Below are 17,915 nucleotides of genomic sequence, written 5' to 3'. Positions count from 1 at the left end.
CAGCTCATTCCATTTATGGACAACTCTAATTGTTAGAAAGTTCTTTATTTTTAACCCAAATCTGTTCCCCTTAACTTACACTCATTGATTCTAGTTTTGTGGTCTGGAATTACCCAAAGCAATCTTCCTTTTTGTACTTGGCAGCCCATCAAATACACGAAGAAGACCATAATGAAATTCCCTAAGTATTCTCTTCCTGAAGATAAATATCCATGCTTATGAGTCTTATGATAAAAAAGGATAAGGAATTGGTAGCAGTAGGGGGTTCCTCATGAAAGACATAGACTTGGTAACATCATATTTCCCTTTTTGCTTTGGCTTTCTGGAAACTCAAGTCTTATTGGTTGCTCTATCTTTGTAACAGTGTAACCTTATCAACTTCATGTATATGCACTCTTTTTTCCTTAGATCTAATCATTCCGGTTTTGCCTATATTTTTGCTGACTATTATTTTTCCTCAGAAATGTTTTTTTTTTACTGAAGTATATGTCTGTAAGCTCTTTAGTTTCTCTATTTCCTTTAGCCATTCTTTGTATGAAATCAATTGATCATTCTTGTTCCCGCTTACCATTTTCGAATGTAAGCCAGTCCTTTCCTCCTAAAAGCTACTAGAATAATGGAATAGTTTCAATCCCTGCCCCTTTTCTCTGGTGGAAAAGCTTAATGAAATGGGAAGATAGAAAACATAATCTCAATCCTCCTGAATCATTAATAGTTTTCTATCAAGTTCACAATATCTTCTCTGTCATCCAGCAGCACCATTTTCTGCTCTTGAAGGAAATTAGAGTGCATATCTCTGTAGCCTTCAGATCAATGATTAACACACGTGTGACACTGCAGGGTTGACAGACCTTTCCATACCCATATAAGGGTGGATAACCGTGCCCACAACACCCAAGAGGAGGGTGGTATTACCCCCATTTTACCCTAAGGGCACAGAGGCTCTAAGAGGTGAGGCTCGAACCCAGGCCCTCTAACTCTGAGTCTGAGTGCCCAGCCCTGCCCCTAAAGCACGCACGCTGACTTAGAAGAGCTCTGGCCTGAGCCAGGCCACAAGGATTCCATTGCTATTGGCCAGGAGGCAGGCGGCTCTGCATGTTCCTCCTTTCATTCGGAATCCGGCTCTGATTATCCTCTTCCCACAGAGCGAAGCACGGTGGCTGCCAGTTGCACATGGCTTGATGAAGATAGGAGAGGACATAAAGGCAGCCTCCCTCCTCCCTGTGCTCCCGGATGAGGATCAAGCAGATTGCTTCCTATTTGGAGAAGGTGGATGTGAGAAACCTAAGGCAGCAGGCAAACCTCAAATGGGTGAGAATTAAAGCCACTCCCCTGACCCCCTGGCAGGGTTTTGCCTGGAGGAGCCAGGTAGCAAGGCACCAGGGCTGTCTGTGGGCCAGAGAGCTAGAGTGTTTCTGCCCCAGGAGCTTCCTTCCTGTATGTCCCCTCCTGAAGAGAGGCTGTGATTGCCTTCGGCCTCCCTGCAAGACCTCCGCGGCTGGCAGGCTGGCCTGGTAGAACAGCTCAGAGTTGAAATCCTCTTAAAAATAGCTATGTTCCCTTCTGGGTTTAGCAACTCACACTTGAAAAGCTCTTTATTCTTTATAATGAGGAGAGAGCAAGGACTTTTCATTGAAAAAGAAGAGCTGTAACACAAAATAAAGGCAGGCTGAGGATAGTTATTCTTTTGAAGCGGTGGACAGAGAGGACCCCAGCACTCAGCTTTCACGGGTATCAACCCTTTTCCCTGAATTATTCCTGGAATAGAGACATGGAGAGGCTTTTGAGCAGCTCTTACTGTCAAAAGTGTGTGTGTGGTGGGCAGTATTTCAGGTGACAGCACTAGCTAGAGCCCAGCTGAGCAGCCTCTAGTTGAAATTTCAATCTAATTAACCGAAGGAGCAAAAGACCTGAAAGAAAGACTTAACTCTTTCCTACTGAAATCTTTAAGGCATGTGTCCACACCCTGAAAGGACAGAGAAAGCCTGAAAATAAAAGGATGGGAATGGGAGTTTAGGAAGCTGATGCCAACCTTGGTGGGAAGAATTACTGCTTGATGTGTGCTGGGGAATCTTGTTGGTCAGAGGGGCTAGATTCCCAAATTCTGTTCTTTTTCAGAAAGAAAATTGAGGTAAAACTTAGTCTACACCATTGTCTTGTTTCCAAGTCTTGCATTTTCTTTAAGTCAAATGAAAGGCATCTCTCAGGGTCCCATTGAGTCAGTGAGAAATTCAATCTCAGTTGTCATTTGTGTCTCCTCCTCTACTGCATATGTAAGCATCCAGGAAGCACATGTGTTGCATAAGAAAGAGGGGTGAGACATCTGAATTAGGCAGTGTAATTAATGACCAAGACTTCAGATCACAGTGTCTTAAGAATTTTATTTTGTACCCAGTCTAGAGTGGATGCTCCTTGGTCAGGAAGCCATCCTGGGCTGCTCCCCCTGGGCAGTAACTCAAGGATCTAGGCTCCTTCCATCATGGGCTCTTCCTGTCATTGTCTAGGCTTTGCAATTCTTTGCTTACTGCCACTCAGACCAGAGGTGGCAATAGAGAGATTGTAGAGAACACCTTCAAGGGTCAGGCCTGAAAGTGCTATATGTTATGTCAACCCACACTCCATCAGCCAGACTCAGTCACTTGGCCCCACTTAGATGTGAGGGGACTGGCAGAGACACAGACTTGACCTGTGTGCCCAGGAAGGAGAGGCACAACAGATACTGATGAAACTTAGCAATCTCTATCTAATCTTTAGGCCACCTGGTTCTTTCTGTTTTTCTCTCTGTTCACCCCACAGGGCCCCTGGAAGCCTAGTGCTCTCTGTTGCAGTAAGGTTGGGAGCCATACCCTCTGTGGTCTTGCCACCTCTTTGTTAAGGAGTCTCATGAAGCCATCAAATTCTAACCCTTATCCCTCTAAGGAAAATCTCTTTCTCCTTCTTTCTGATCTTCCTCTAGAACTCCTAGGTACCACCTCTTTAACATGCTCAGCCTTTCACAGAAGATGAGAAGCAAAATTACTCTGAAATAGCGTCAGTTTTAGCCAAATAATGACCCAACGACCCAATCACCTTTTTAGAGTGAAAGGAGGAGAAAAATACAGAAAGCACAACACAGATCTGTATTTCCACAAATCATCATGCCACCAAAGTGCTCTGGCATTCTTGAGGCATTTGATTCCAGACTTTCACAACTTCCACATTCAAGAATGTCATCTATTTTTTTTTTTTTTTTAATTTTAAGCCTTTTTTACTTACATCGCCATAGGTGATAGCTTTTTGTTCAGTATCATTTTCCTAAAGACAGAAAGGTTATAATCACCGTAATGGGATAAAGAGTAAGAACACAGAACACACAGGTGAGGTGGGGATGTGGGGTAGTAGACGAGTTGTCACTAGCTAGGTATGTGGATGCCATTTACCACAGTGAGAGTGGGCCAGAGCCAGACACTTCAGCAAAGTAGCGAACTCTTACCAACAATGGATTCCTGAATCTCTCATAGATAGTTGAAAATGTTGATTGTTGAAAATAGTTGAAAACTGCCATAGTTTGTTTTAATTTTCCCAACAAACAAGATTCAGTAGGAGGTCAGCTGATGGTTTTTATGAGTTCAAGTCTCTGGACCTTGGGAATTCCATTCCATGGGACTGAAGGAATTTCAAGGGCTATTTGACAACCACAGAAATCTCAGAGGAATTTTGTTTCATGGGAATTGGCTTCGAAAGACAAGATATGAGAGAAGTGGTCTGATTTTCAGAAAGGGGGAATAGTGGTGATCATGGAAACTACAAACGTGTAACTTAGAGACTGTATCGCTTTAATATGCGCCTCAATTTTACCAATCAACAGATGATTATAACTTTTTAAAGAACATAATAATTGCTATAAACTGAATTCGTTGTGTCATTCCCCAGCACCCCCAATTTGTATAATCTCCAATCTCCACCTAATCTCCAATGTGATAGTATTTGGAGATGAGGTCTTTAGGTGGCAATTAGGTCATGACAGTACAGCCATCATGATGGGATTAATGCCCTTAAAAGGAGACATCAGAGAGCTTTTTCTTTCTCTCTTTCTCCCTTCCCCATCCCCTTCCTCCAACCATGTGAAGACATAAAGAGAAGATGGAAATCCAGGAAAAGGGCTCTTACCAGAACCTGAGCATGCTGGCACTGTGACCTTGAACTTCCCAGCCTCCAGAACTATGAGAAATAAATTTCTGTGGTTTAAGCGACCCAGTCTATGGTAATTTGTTACAGCAGTCCGAACTAAGAAAGTAATCATTTCAAATTATGAGTTTACTCAAAACAAGTCATACCAAATTAATTTCTTTTCCCTTTATGGTTGAACTATTAAGTTGTCAGACTAGGAGTTCCCGTTGTGGCACAGTGGAAACGAATCTAACTAGGAACTACGAGGTTGCGAGTTCAATCCCTGGCCTTGATCAGTGGGTTAAGGATCTGGCATTGAGTGAGTTGTGGTGTAGATCACAGATGCGGCTCGGATCCTGTGTTGCCCCAGCTGTGGTACAGGCCAGCAGCTATAGCTCCGATTCAACCCCTAGCTTGGGAACCTCATGCCGCAAATGCAGCCCCAAAAAGCAGAAAAAAAAATTGTCAGACTAGGGGAATATCATAGACCTATTTTAATCTTGATTAGGTCAAAGCCCTCAATAACTATATATTTTGATGGATTTGAAGTCATTGAACAATCAGTGTTATTTAAGATTGTGCTTTGGGAACAGTTTATTAATAATAAATTGCTCTATCTAGATTCTGAAGAAATGGATAAATGCAGGTGTCCACCTGATAGAGAAAAGACTCTCAGCTTTGTTTTTTGGTTTTGGTTTTGGTTTTGATTGCTTTCGAGGCCCAAACCCACGGCATATGGAAGCTCCCAGGCTAAAGTTGAATCAGAACTTCAGCTGCTGGCCGAGGCCACAGCCACAGCAACATGGGATCTGAACTGTGTTTGCGGCCTACACCACAGCTCCCAGCAACCTGATCCTTAACCCACAAAGCGAGGCCACGGAGTGAACCTGCATCCTCTTGAATACTAGTTCGATTCATTTCCACTGCACCACAGTAGGAACTCCCTCTCAGCTTTGTTTTTGGTAAAACTGATGGGAGAATGTGGCTGGTCATGTGCCCACAATCTATCTCCTAACTATTCCTAATCTTCTGATGCTTACACACTTAAACTTCCCTGTCCAGTCGCTGGCTTAGCTGGACCACTGCGGGCTTCCCTGTAAGGGGTGGCTCAGGGCTTGGTGGAGGAGGAGTGGAGAGACAGAGACTTTATGTGTCCAGAGCAGAGAGCTGAGAGAGGGCTTTCAAAGAACTCGGAGAGGACTTGGGCAGGCATTTTCAGTGCCTTCTCCAAAATTCACCAGTCACCAAGCATGGTTGGAGGTAGAGGGAGTGGACTAAAAGTGGTAGATGCTACGATCCTAATACTTCTGGAATGGCAGAAGTTCTTATTTTACTGGCCAAGTTAGAAATACAAGGAAAGAAACAGTGTTTACTTCTAGCAAACAATAAGGTACGTCAAGTCTGTCCTCTCTTCTTGTAGCTGTTTCAGTCCACTTTTTGCTATTTGATTCATATGAAGATGTAGAAGGCACACATATCACTTCTGAAGTTGTTACCAAAATAGGAAGAATAGCTGACATGACAAATGATGGGACCCCAATTAAAAATTATCTCAACTGTGTGAAACCCAGCCTGGACTCTCCTAGAAACACTTGAATAACAATAAATATCAAGGTTTTATTTAGGTTAAAATTCTTTTGAAAGAAAACTCCATACACAATGCAACTGCTCAGATACAATGTAGAGACAGACAGCTTTGACATAAATTTATATAAAAATGTTCTAGGGGTTTTAGTTCATCTGAACTTAATATGACAACTATTATGTGTCTGCTAAAAATGTTAATGCAGTCTCCAGCTGCATGTGTTCAATAAATGATAGCTTAGAGTATATTCCATGGCAGGTACTGTGCTGGGTCCTGGGAGCTGATGGTAGCACAGTGTCTGGAATAATCCATCCAGTAAAGAGCACAAACTCTTTTTTTTTTTTTTGTCTTCTTAGGGCTACACCAGATGCGTATGGAAGTTCCTAGGCTAGGGGTCGAACAGGAGCTGCAGCTGCCGACCTATGCCACAGCCACGGCAATGCCAGATCATGTAACCCACTGAGAGAGGCCAGGAATCAAAACTGCATCCTCATGGATACTACTCAGATTCTTAACCCACTGAGCCACAATGGGAACTCCAGTGAAGGCCACATACTTGAAGAGCAGCACTAATGCATTAAAATGGAGCATTGGTGGGTGGACACTTAGTCCTATTTTTTTAGTTTTCCATGAGGCAACTTCCAACCATGGGAATAATATTTGAGAATTTTATTGTTAAGAATTATTTTACTTAGAAGTAACAGAAATACTGGCACAAAAAGCTTGAACAATAAGGAAATTAGTGCCTTTCATCATCATCATCATCATCATCATCATCATAAATTCAAAGGTAGCAAAACATGTTTTAATTGGAGTTAGGGATCTATTTCTCTGCTCTGCTTTGATCTCTTCCAGCCTCTAGGTAGAGGTTTTTTCTTCAGACCGTCTCCTCTTATGGTTAGACGATGGCTACCATCAGTCTTGGGACAAAATGCTGCCTCCTTAGAAAAACTTTCCTCTAACTAGTGAAGAAAAGTTCTCACCTTCAGCCTAGTTTTTTTTTTTTTTAATTACTTTTTAAAATGATTTTTATTTTTTTCCATTATAATTGGTTTACAGTGTTTTGTCAATTATCTACTATGCAGCAAGATGACCCAGTCACACATACATATATACATTCTTTTTCTCACATTATCCTCCATCATGCTCCATCATAAGTGACTAGATATAATTCCCAGTTCTATACAGCAGGATCCCATTGCTTATCCATTCCAAAAGCAATAGTTTGTGTCTATTAACCCCAAATTCCTAGTCCATCCCACTCCTTCCCCACACCCCCTTCAACCGCAAGTCTGTCTCCAAGTCCATGATTTTTTTTTCTGTGGAAAAGTTTATTTGTGCCATATATTAGATTCCAAATATAAGTGATATCATATGGTATTTGTCTTTTTCTTTTTTTTCTTTTTTTTTTTTTTTGCTTTTTAGGGACATACCTGAAGCATATGGAGTTTCCCAGGCTAGGGGTCTTATCAGAGCTGCAGCTGCTGCCTATGTCACAGACACAGCAACGCCAGATCTGAGCAGCATATGAGACCTACACCACAGCTCATGGCCATGCTGGGTCCTTAACCCATTGAGTGAGGCCAGGGATCAAACCCATAACCTCATGGTTTCTAGTCAGATTTGTTTCCGCTGTGCCACCATGGGAACTCCTGTCTTTCTCTTTCTGACTTATTTCACTTAGTATGAGAGTCTCTAATTCCATCCATATCACTGCAAATGGCATTATTTTCTTTTTTTATGGCTAAGTAGTATTCCATTGGGTATATATATACCACATCTTCTTAATCCATTCATCTGTTGATGGACATTTAGGTTGTTTCCATATCTTGGCTATTGTGAATAGTGCTGCAGTGACTATACGGGAGCATGTGTTTTTTCAAGGAAATCTTTGTCCAGATATATGCCCAAGAGTGGGATTGCTGGGTCATATGGTAGTTCTAGGTATAGATTTCTAAGGTTCCTCCATACTGTTCTCCATAGTGGTTGTACCAATTTATATTACCATCAACAATGTAGGAGGGTTCCCTGTTCTCCACAGCTTCTCCAGTATTTATTATTTGTGGACTTATTAATGATGGCCTTTCTGACTAGTGCAAGGTGGTACCTCATAGTAGTTTCTGTTTGCATTTCTCTAATAATCAGTGATGTTGAGCATTTTTTCATGTGCTTGTTGGCCGTCTGTATATCTTCTTTGGAGAAATGTCTTTTCAGGTCTTTTGCCCATTTTTCCATTGGGTTGTTGGCTTTTTTGCTGTTGTTCAGCCTACTTTTAAGCTAGTTTGTATCATGCACCCATGTTGGTCCAAAAGCAGGCTCTAGAATAGTGCCATGAACTGATTGGCTTAAGCTTGCATTTTGGAACCAATCATTTGTAAGGGGATTAGAGCTACCATGACTGGCTTGACTTGAGAATAGGATCAGCTTCCTGAGATGTTTAGGCCACACGAAAGAGGAGAAGATTTCTGTAAATAACATCAGGTGTTCTTTTTGAAAGGTGGGAAATAGTGGAAATGAATGTTAAATATATGTTAAATATGGTTGGAGAAGGAAGGTCTTATTGTGTGGGTAGGTCTAGGGGAAGAGAAGCTAGGAGCTTTCCTTTCTCTTTCAGGAAAACCAGTCCTCTTCTAGTGGTCGTGCCTTTCTTTATTTGGTAATGGCTGTAACTCTTACCCTCAAAACCCTGTCCGGTAGTGTAGATTCAATTGTCCTGCTCCTCTGTACCTGATTGCTTCAGATGAATTCACTTAGATGGGGCTTAGCAGGAAGGCTGATTATGGTCAAGGTCCAGGTTCTACTCTCCACTGTTTATGTTTACTGGAAATAAAGCTGACCATTTCATCTTCATCTGTTGCATCCTTATGTCTATTTCTAGTTAATTCATAACCAGTGCAATGCATGATCATCACCCCTAAAAACTTCAACAAGTGCATCCTCAGGAGCAAGCCAGAATCTAGAGGATGCTGAGACCTCTGTCACACAGAGGAAATGTAGAGTTCAATATTGAGACACTCAGCTGCCATCAGCTATCTAGATATATCTAGATACATCAGATATTCAGAAAGTTCAAAGGGTGTGAATTTTCACAGGCATAGCTGTGGAGAAGGCTGTTCCGCTAGTAATGAGAACCCTGTCATTGGAAGTATTCACGCGCAGGCTGGATGACAATTTTCAAGTGTGCTTTAAAATGGAATTCTGCACATTTGGAAAGTCGAACACAGTTATTTCCATAATGTAATCCAACTTTTAGTTCTATGTCATCCTGTTTTGTAGGTATTTTAGACCTGTGGTTTTCAAAGCGTGGTCCCTAGAGCAGCATCAGCATCACCTGGGAAGCTGTTAGAAATGCATATTATCAGGTCTTACCCTAGACCGCCTGTTATGGATTGAATTGTGTTCCTCCAAAGAGATATGTTGAAGTCTCAACTCCCTAGTACTTCAGAATGTAAAAAACAGGATCACTGCAGATGGAATTAGCTAAGGTAAGAAGAGGTCATACTGGAATAGGAAGAGCCCTTCATGCAATATGACTGGTGTCCTTAGAAGAAGAAACAGACACTGAGACGCAGTTACACCAGAGGAAAATGCCATATGATAACAGAGATGGAATTTGGAGTTATGCAGCTTCAAGCCAAGAATCACCAAAGATTGCTAGCAAACCACTGGAAGCTAGGAAGAGGCAGGGAAGGATTCTTCCACACGTAAGGAAGTTTTCAGAGGAAGCATAGCCCTGCCAGTTTGAGAACCACTGGTTTCCATTCTAGATGTAGACCAATACCTCACACTCTGATATACATATGAATGATTTGGGGATCTTGTTAAAATGCAGATTTTGGAGTTCCCATTGTGGTGCAGCGGAAATGAATCTGACTACCATCCATGAGAATGAGGATTCAATCCCTGGCCTCCCTTAATGGGTTAGGGATCCATTGCTGCCGTGAGCTGTGGTGTAGGTCACAGACTCGGCTCAGATCTGGCATGACTGTAGCTGTGGTGTAGGCTGGCAATTACAGCTCCAATTCGACCCCTAGCCTGGGCACTTCCATATGCTGAGAATGCAGGCTTAAAAAGAAAAAAAAAAAATGCAGATTTTGATGCGGTGGACCTGGGGTAGGGCTGAGATCCTGCCTTTCCAATAAACTCCCAGATGATCAGATGATGTCATACTGCTGGTCCGAGGACCATGCTTTGAGGAGCAAGGATCTGGATCAGTATTGTCTAAACTGAAATGTCTGTGATGATGGAAATGTTCTATATCTGTGCTGTCCAATAAGAAAGTCATTAGACGCACATAGCTACTAGAGCCTTGAAATGTGGCTATTCTAAGAACTGAACTTGAACATTTTATTTAAGTTTAATTAACTTGATTTTCTATAGTGATACACATAGACAGTGCAACTCACCATCTTCTCATTCCTAGACTTAACTGCCATGCTTGGCAAGGCTTACAGAGCTCCTGACTTTTGTTCATCTGCATCATCCCTAATTTAGTAATCAGGGCTGGTGTTAGAGTGCACTGTGCAAGACTATGTGCACTTCATAGTATATTATGAGCCACTGGAGAACATAAAATAAATAGATTACAGGGTCTTTGCCCTTAAGGAACTTCCTGTTTATAACTGACTCTCATTGTATGTCTGCTAGTTTCTGCCAAGCCTGAAAGTGTGAGTTCAATGTTAAAGGGGGGAAAATTAAGCAATAATTAGAAGAGATGATGCTTGGCAGGGGCTTTTTTATCTCAAGGCTACCAGATTTTGTTCATGGAATTTGAGAACATGAGTGATTTGCATATGTTGCATAAATTTGCATCTTGTATTCAAGCGACCTGACTCCAAGTCTATGAAGTACAATTCAATTAATTAGTGGAAGTGACTAGTGTTGTATTCAGAACAGAGCACACATGAAATAGCTAGCTGTTGACGACAACTCCGGAGATTCCAGACCAGGCCAGGAGAACAAAAAAAGGAGCAGAAGAGGTTCACAGAGGAAGGGGAAGGAGAGGTGCCAGGAGCTTTGTTATCATCCCTGAACCCCTGCCTTCCAAGTACTTGGAGCCTTTGTGTCTTGGATGGTTTACTTTCTCAAAACTGTACTAGGTCAAGCGAAGATCTGCAAATGAATGGAATTAGGATTTTGTGTCAGCTAGTGTCTGTTTCCTCATCTTTGGCATATTCTACATCCACCCTCCCCACCCTGGCCTTGCCTTGCTTCTTTGCCTACAGCTGAAGGCTGCATGGGTGTGGGCAGCCTATTTTAAAGAGAAAATATAGCGTAAAAGGGAGGATGCTAGGCCCTGGGGATAAAAAGCTCAATAACACAGGATCCCTGTTACTAAGCAGCTCAATACTGCAGCAGGGGAGCTGGCCGTATGAGCAGTAACTGCCATACGGTGTGAAAAGAGAAATAGTGAAGCTATGTCCTAGGAAGAGCAGGGACCAGAGGAGACAGAGATAAACTCTGCTCATGCGGAGGGGTGGGAGGAAAGTTTTCACACAGGAGGCGCTTAAAGAAAGAGGACTGTGGGTGGGGTAGTGGATTCCAGGCAGAGAGAACAGCATGTGCAGAAACAGCATGGTGTGTTTAGCAAACTGTAAGTATCGCTAAATGCGAAGGAGAGGAGGGAGGTCAGGGTGAGGTACAAAATCCATAGTGGCCTGTAAATGCTTTCTTAACTTGCTTGTAAGAGCAAGGAGAATGGAACTAAAATAGGCCCTTGAGTCTACCTCTCCTAGGAATGAAAACACACCAGAAATCCAAATAGAAAGATTAGAAGATCTTCCCTGGTGACAATGTCATTCCCTCCTAGGATCTCCTGACCTATGTTTGCTGTAAATCCATCCTTTACCTTTCCTATACATACCGCTTGCTAGAAGAACCTGAATTCTTTTGTGACCCAAGTTGACTAGAAACAAGCACCAAAACAAGATAAGTTCTGTTTGCTGCCTGTCACCAAACACACCCCCCCTCTGCTGGGTGGCTGGTGGCAGTCAGGTAGATAGAGCTGAAGAGTCATCTAGAAATGTTCCCACTAACCACCTGAAAGATTGCCCTTGGATCCACCCTTGTGTTATTTACTCCTTTTTTTGAAACCTTAGAATCAAGTGCAGATTCATCTGGTCCACCTAGTCACCAAACCTGAGAGCCACAGATCTACCCATCACCACCAAGCTAGCAGGATGGCTACAGGGCTAGAAACTAAGTATAGTGCTTCCCCCTGCTTTACCCATGTACCTGTGCTGTGTGGGAATACTGGCTTCCATAGCTCATTGATTTACTAAATATTTCAGAAAAATTCAAAATATGGGAGTTCCTATCGTGGCACAGCAGAAACAAATCCGACTGGGAACCATGAGGTTGTGGGTTCAATCCCTGGCCTCACTCAGTGGGTTAAGGATCCAGTGCTGCTATGAGCTGTGGTGTAGGTCACAGACACAGCTTGGATCTGGTGTTGCTGTGGCTGTGGTGTAGGCTGACAGCTGTAGCTCTGATTTGACCCCTAGCCTGTGAACCTCCATATGCCATGGGTGTGCCCCTAAAAAGACAAAAAAAGAAAGAAAGAAAGAAAAAGAAAAATGCGAAGTATAGAGTATAAAATAACTAACACTCACATACTGTTTCTCAGTTTAAGGGAGAAACATTTCAAGATCACTTGAAGCCTTTATTTATCTGTCCCTGATCACACTCCTTTCCTTCTCTCAAGAGGTAATCATTATCCTGAATGTGGTGTTTGTCACACCACATACGTGTCTTTATATGGTTACTATGGTATATTGTGTTTTAAATATTTTAATATTTGTAAAAATGTTATCCAGTGTTATCCTGGTAAATATTTAATAGCATTTATTAAGGAGGCTCTCCAAGGAGGCGGGGGGGGGGGGGGAAGATCTGATTTAAAGCTTCTGCCAATTTCTGTGGTGTAAACATTCCCACCACAGCCAATTTCAAGCTACTGCATGATGTCAGTACATGAGGAGCTGGGAAGAGATGAGCCCACTAAGTGTGAGTCAGTTCCAGCACTCCACCAATTTGTTATCCTGCCCTATATGTCCTTTGGTAACTTGATCTTTTTAAAACAGGAGAAATCGAACAAAAGTTTAATAACATGTATACATGGGAGAGATCTAGGAAAACTGAATAATTTGCCAAAATGGCTGAAGCCTTCACCTTAAATACCATCTTCAGCTAAAGACTATAATATCTTGGGAGAGATTTTTCATTGGACTGATTTGAATCAAATGCCATTCCCTATTTTAGTCATTCCAGCTAGAAGGATTGGCTAATGTGGTAACTAGGCTTGGGGCCTATGCCCCCATCTGTAGAGTTGCTTCAAAAGTTTGCATTGTGTATAATCACACAAAGGCATTGTGATGGCAAACCTGCTAAACCCACATGGAGGGTGGAAGATTAAACCCACTAAGGAATGGATCTTGATGGGCTCAAACAATAGAGTCTCCCAGGAAGCCATCACTGTTTCTCTAGCCCTCCCAGCTCCTCTCCATTTTTGAGCTGATGCTGTATCTAGAGTATCTATCGCTTAATTATCAAATTTCTTGTGTTTCCTGCTAATTCATTTGCTTCTTAAAGTTAGAGATTATGTCTACCCTTTCAGTGTATCCTCCTTAGTCCCCAACGGAGATCTGAGCTTGTATGAAGGATCTGATAAATACTTCCTAATTCTTAGAAACTGTGGCCTGCCATTTCTAATGGAGGCAGATCTTTTCAATCCATTTCTATTGATTTCAATCATAGTTTTAACCCAGATTTAGAACTTTGACCTTATAATGAGACATGATGAGATTCTGGAGATAGTAACATTACTAAAAATTTGTATGTGCCTTGCAATTTAGGAAACACTCTCACATTCTTTGATCCTTACAACTGGATAGAAGGTAGGTGCTATCCTCATTTCATGGATGAAAAGACTGGGGCTCAGCAAGTTTAAATGCCTTGCCCAAAGTAGACTGGCTGCTAAGTGGCAGAAACAGATTAGCCACATTCTGATTGAGCTCTGAAAGCAAAGTTTTCAATCACAGCCCCTAGAGAGGGCTGAGTGTCGTGGGAGGTGTGATGAGGGAACCTTCTAGAAACAACACTTTGGGGGGCTGCCCTTGAGAAGCTTTGATGGCCTCTTCATCATGTGAAGGGTCTGTGAATGGATTGGCCTATGGAAACTCTACCAACATTTGGGCACTTGCCGCCTGTAACATGTGTTCAAAGCCTGGAACTAAAGCATCTTTGTGGCCCCGGACGTTACTGAGGAGAGATTCAGCCCACGTTTAAATGCCAGATGATAGAAGCAAGTGGCCAAGCCGTGCAGGCATTTTTGCCAAGTTGGAATGGGAGCAAGTGTGACTAAGCCAATGGGACTAGAGGTGGCAAACAATTCGTGTCTGGTTGGAACCAAGCACCGTGTTGGCAATAACACTTGCAGAACAAGCAAGGGTGACCATAAACCCATGTTCCAAGGAGCCCTGTAAAGGAATGAGCTGCACACACTTCTGCTGTTTCACAGAAATTCACCAGGTGGGCCCAGCTTTAACCTCAGCAAGAACAGAAATGTCGGCAATGTCATCGTCAGGCCTTCCCAGCCTGCTGCTGGCCCAGCAGAAGCTTGCAAAGGCAGAACTTTTGGGGCCCAGACGTCTTGTGTCTGTTGCCTTTGCCAGAGAGTTGCTCCAGAGGAGGTTTGCATTGTGTTATAATCACATGGTTTGCAAAATGATAGTTAAGAGTCTGTTAGCATTTCCACCCTAAACCTCATATTTTCAGCTGCTCACACTGACTCAAATATAAGAATTCTCTTTAGGCTGAAATTTGGCACACAGGGTCTCAGGCCCAGCTGGGGAGCAATTTCAACCTTTTTTGGGACCGGATTTCAATAACATCAATTTGGCTGTTTTTGAATAACAGCAGAAGCACAACAGAAGAGAAGTTAGCATTTTTATAGCAAAATGTTGCCATTGTGTGACTCAAAAACTGATATTGGGGGTAGCGGGGAACCCACTTTAGCAACTCTCAGTAAACCCTGGCAGGTGATTAGCCTTTGAGTGGACTAGGCATGTATACTATTTTCTTAAATCTATATTTAAAAAAAAACAAAAAAACACCCAACCGCTAGTCCGTTATTCAGAACAGAAGAAAGATTTTGTTTAATAACATATTGTGTTTTTGAAAAGCAAAGTTGACTCAGGAACAATGACACATCCCAGTAGATATTGAATTTCTGCTACACCCACTCCTTGGTGCAATTGGGGCAGTGGAAAATTGTAGGATGCAACCAAGTTCCCAAATGTAAAGGAAAAAAATTGGCAAGGGAGCAGGGGACAGGAGAGAGGAAAGCAGCACTGTGACTGCAAAGACATGAGGAACACAGCTGATGAGCTGAGATCAGGGACCCAAGATATGGTCCTTCTTTCTGGAAGGAGGGAGACATCAGAGCTCAAATCCTCTTCGCCTCTCTGCTCACTAATGACAACTCCTCAAATTACAAAGGACAGATTTCTTTCATTATATATAGTATTTTTATATATTTATATATATATATAGTATTTTTGCCTTTTCTAGGCATATAGAGGTTCCCAGGCTAGGGGTCTAATCAGAGCTGTAGCTGCTGGCCTATGCCAGAGGCCACAACAACTCCAGATCCGAGCCGCGTCTGCAACCCGCACCACAGCTCATGGCAACGCCAGATCCTTAACCCACTGACCAAGGCCAGGGATCAAACCTGCAACTTCATGGTTTCCAGTCAGATTCGTAAACCACTGAGCCATGATGGGAATTCCCAACAAAGGACAGATTTCAAACAAGAAAAATGAAACCAAAATTATTTTTAGTGAAATATTTCAGAAAAAAATAAAGGACGGCATAGAGAGTAAAATAAGACATATGCATGGGCTCACTACTGGGTCTATGAGATAAAACACTGCAAATTTGATCAAGTCTCCTTGGCATATTTATCAGCTTTTGTGATGATTTCCTTGTCTCTTCAAATGAAGTTTATTATTGCTCTTTATAGAGGATGTTATGCCTCCAGTTTGTATTTCATAGAAGTAATTACCTATGATTCTTCCTCCAACGTTGTTAAAGTTTATCTAAATTGTTTAAATGTTTGAGGTCCCATCATGGCTCAGCAGAAATGAATCTGACTAGTATCCATGAGGACGCAGGTTCCATCCCTGGCCTCTCTCAGTGGGTTAAGGATCTGGTATAGTTGCTGTGAGCTGTGGTGTAGATCGCAGACGTGGCTCAGATATTGTGTTGATGTGGCTGTGGCGTAGGCCAGAGGCTATAGCTCCAATTTGACCCCTAGCCTGGGAACCTCTATATGCCACGGGTGTGGCCCTAAAAAAAAAAAAAGACAAAAAAATTGTTTAAATGTCTTCCTTTCCTCCTAGAAGTTCCTAGAAGATTTCATCATTGAATAGTAGTCACCTAACATCAAGACTGGAAACAGAGATTCAAAAGCACCTTTTTTGGTTAAAGACAAATGAAGATAATTTTCCTCAAGCTCTGTTGAAATGATGCCCCAACATACTTTAGGAACTTTCTGACTGTTCCATCATAGGGACTTATGCCCAGAGCCTGTAAATTCCAGCCTTTGTGTGCTTTCTGCCATATCAGACTTCTTCTGTTTTTTAGGAAAATTGCCTGTTGACATGGTCATCAGCTCCACCCTTCTGTGCTGGTCATTGCCTTTACAAATGGAAACCTTGACTCAGAGGTGCCTTGATTCTGTGCGAGCTATTTCAGGTTCTCTTCTGATCTCCTAACCATGACCTCCAGGAGAGTGTCTATCCAATAAATAAAGGAATCAATTTTAAGACCTGGAGATTTATTTGTCCTAAGAAGTCACAGGGCAGCAGGCTGTATAAGTCATGATAGCTCCCTCTCTAGACGCATTCCCCCACCTTTTCCTGGCTCACAACCCTGATTTTGTTCCGGTATCAGGCAACCACATGCTTCAGGGAAGCTGGGCCCCTCCAGCCCCAGGGCAGGAAAAGAGCACTGTACACTAGCTAAGACACTAGGCTCATGAATCCTCCTTTAGTAATTGTGTGACTCCAGGTAAATTTCTAAAACTAGGGTGTCTCAGTTGAATTCCTCTTGTGAGAGATTATTATAGCTGACATGCTGGGGTTGGCAGAGTAAAAAACACCAAAAAACAAAAACCTTGGGAACCTGTTAATGTTGTTGAGTCCCTAAATTAACCATGAACAGAAAATCTCCCTGAAGGCAGGTATTTTTGTCTGCTGTATTCACTCCAACATCTCCAGCCCATAGAGCAGTACTGGCACATAGTAGATGTTTGATACGTATTGACTGAATTGAATTGACTTGAATCTCAGACTCACCAAATTTCAGATATCATTTGTTATATGAAATAATAAACATCTTTTTTTTTTTTTTGGGTCTTTTTGCCATTTCTTGGGCCGCTCCCGCAGCATATGGAGGTTCCCAGGCTAGGGGTCGAATCGGAGCTGTAGCTGCCAGCCTACGCCAGAGCCACAGCAACGCAGGATCCGAGCGGAGTCTGCAAGCTACACCACAGCTCACGGCAACGCCGGATCGTTAACCCACTGAGCAAGGGCAGGGATCGAACCCGCAACCTCATGGTTCCTAGTCGGATTCGTTAACCACTGCACCACGACGGGAACTCCATGAAATAATAAACATCTTACTTCTAGCCAACATCATCTCGATCCACAGATACCATTTGTCTAGACAATACTATCCTTTTCTAGGACTGTCCCTCATATCTAAACAAACATGATTATGATGTAAAATACCATGACTCTCTGGGCACAGTTAATTCATTCAGGGATGGATACCTGACCCAGATTGGGGCAATCATAGTCCTTTCTCAAGAGTTTAGAATTAGACAAAGATTCAAGCTCAGTCTTTCTCCTTTTTTTTTTTTTTAATTAAAAAATTTTTTTTTGCTTTTTTAAGTCTTGCTGTTTTTTGAACTGGAAGAAAGGTGAACCTGTGGCCTGTTGGCAGTAATATTTCTTGCATGCACTTGTAAACACCACAGACAGGTTAGCAGTCAGCAAGAGAATGAATTGAAGCAGACTGATGGAGAAACAAAGACAAAACATAGAGAATGCTCATGGTATTTATATGGTTCCAGTTGCCTTTTTTGTTTTGTTTTGTTTTTGTCTTTTTAGGGCCCCACGCA

Source organism: Phacochoerus africanus, chromosome 3 (assembly GCF_016906955.1).
Source record: "Phacochoerus africanus isolate WHEZ1 chromosome 3, ROS_Pafr_v1, whole genome shotgun sequence".
Lineage (NCBI taxonomy): Eukaryota > Metazoa > Chordata > Mammalia > Artiodactyla > Suidae > Phacochoerus > Phacochoerus africanus.
Note: the sequence above shows the minus strand (reverse complement) of the source record.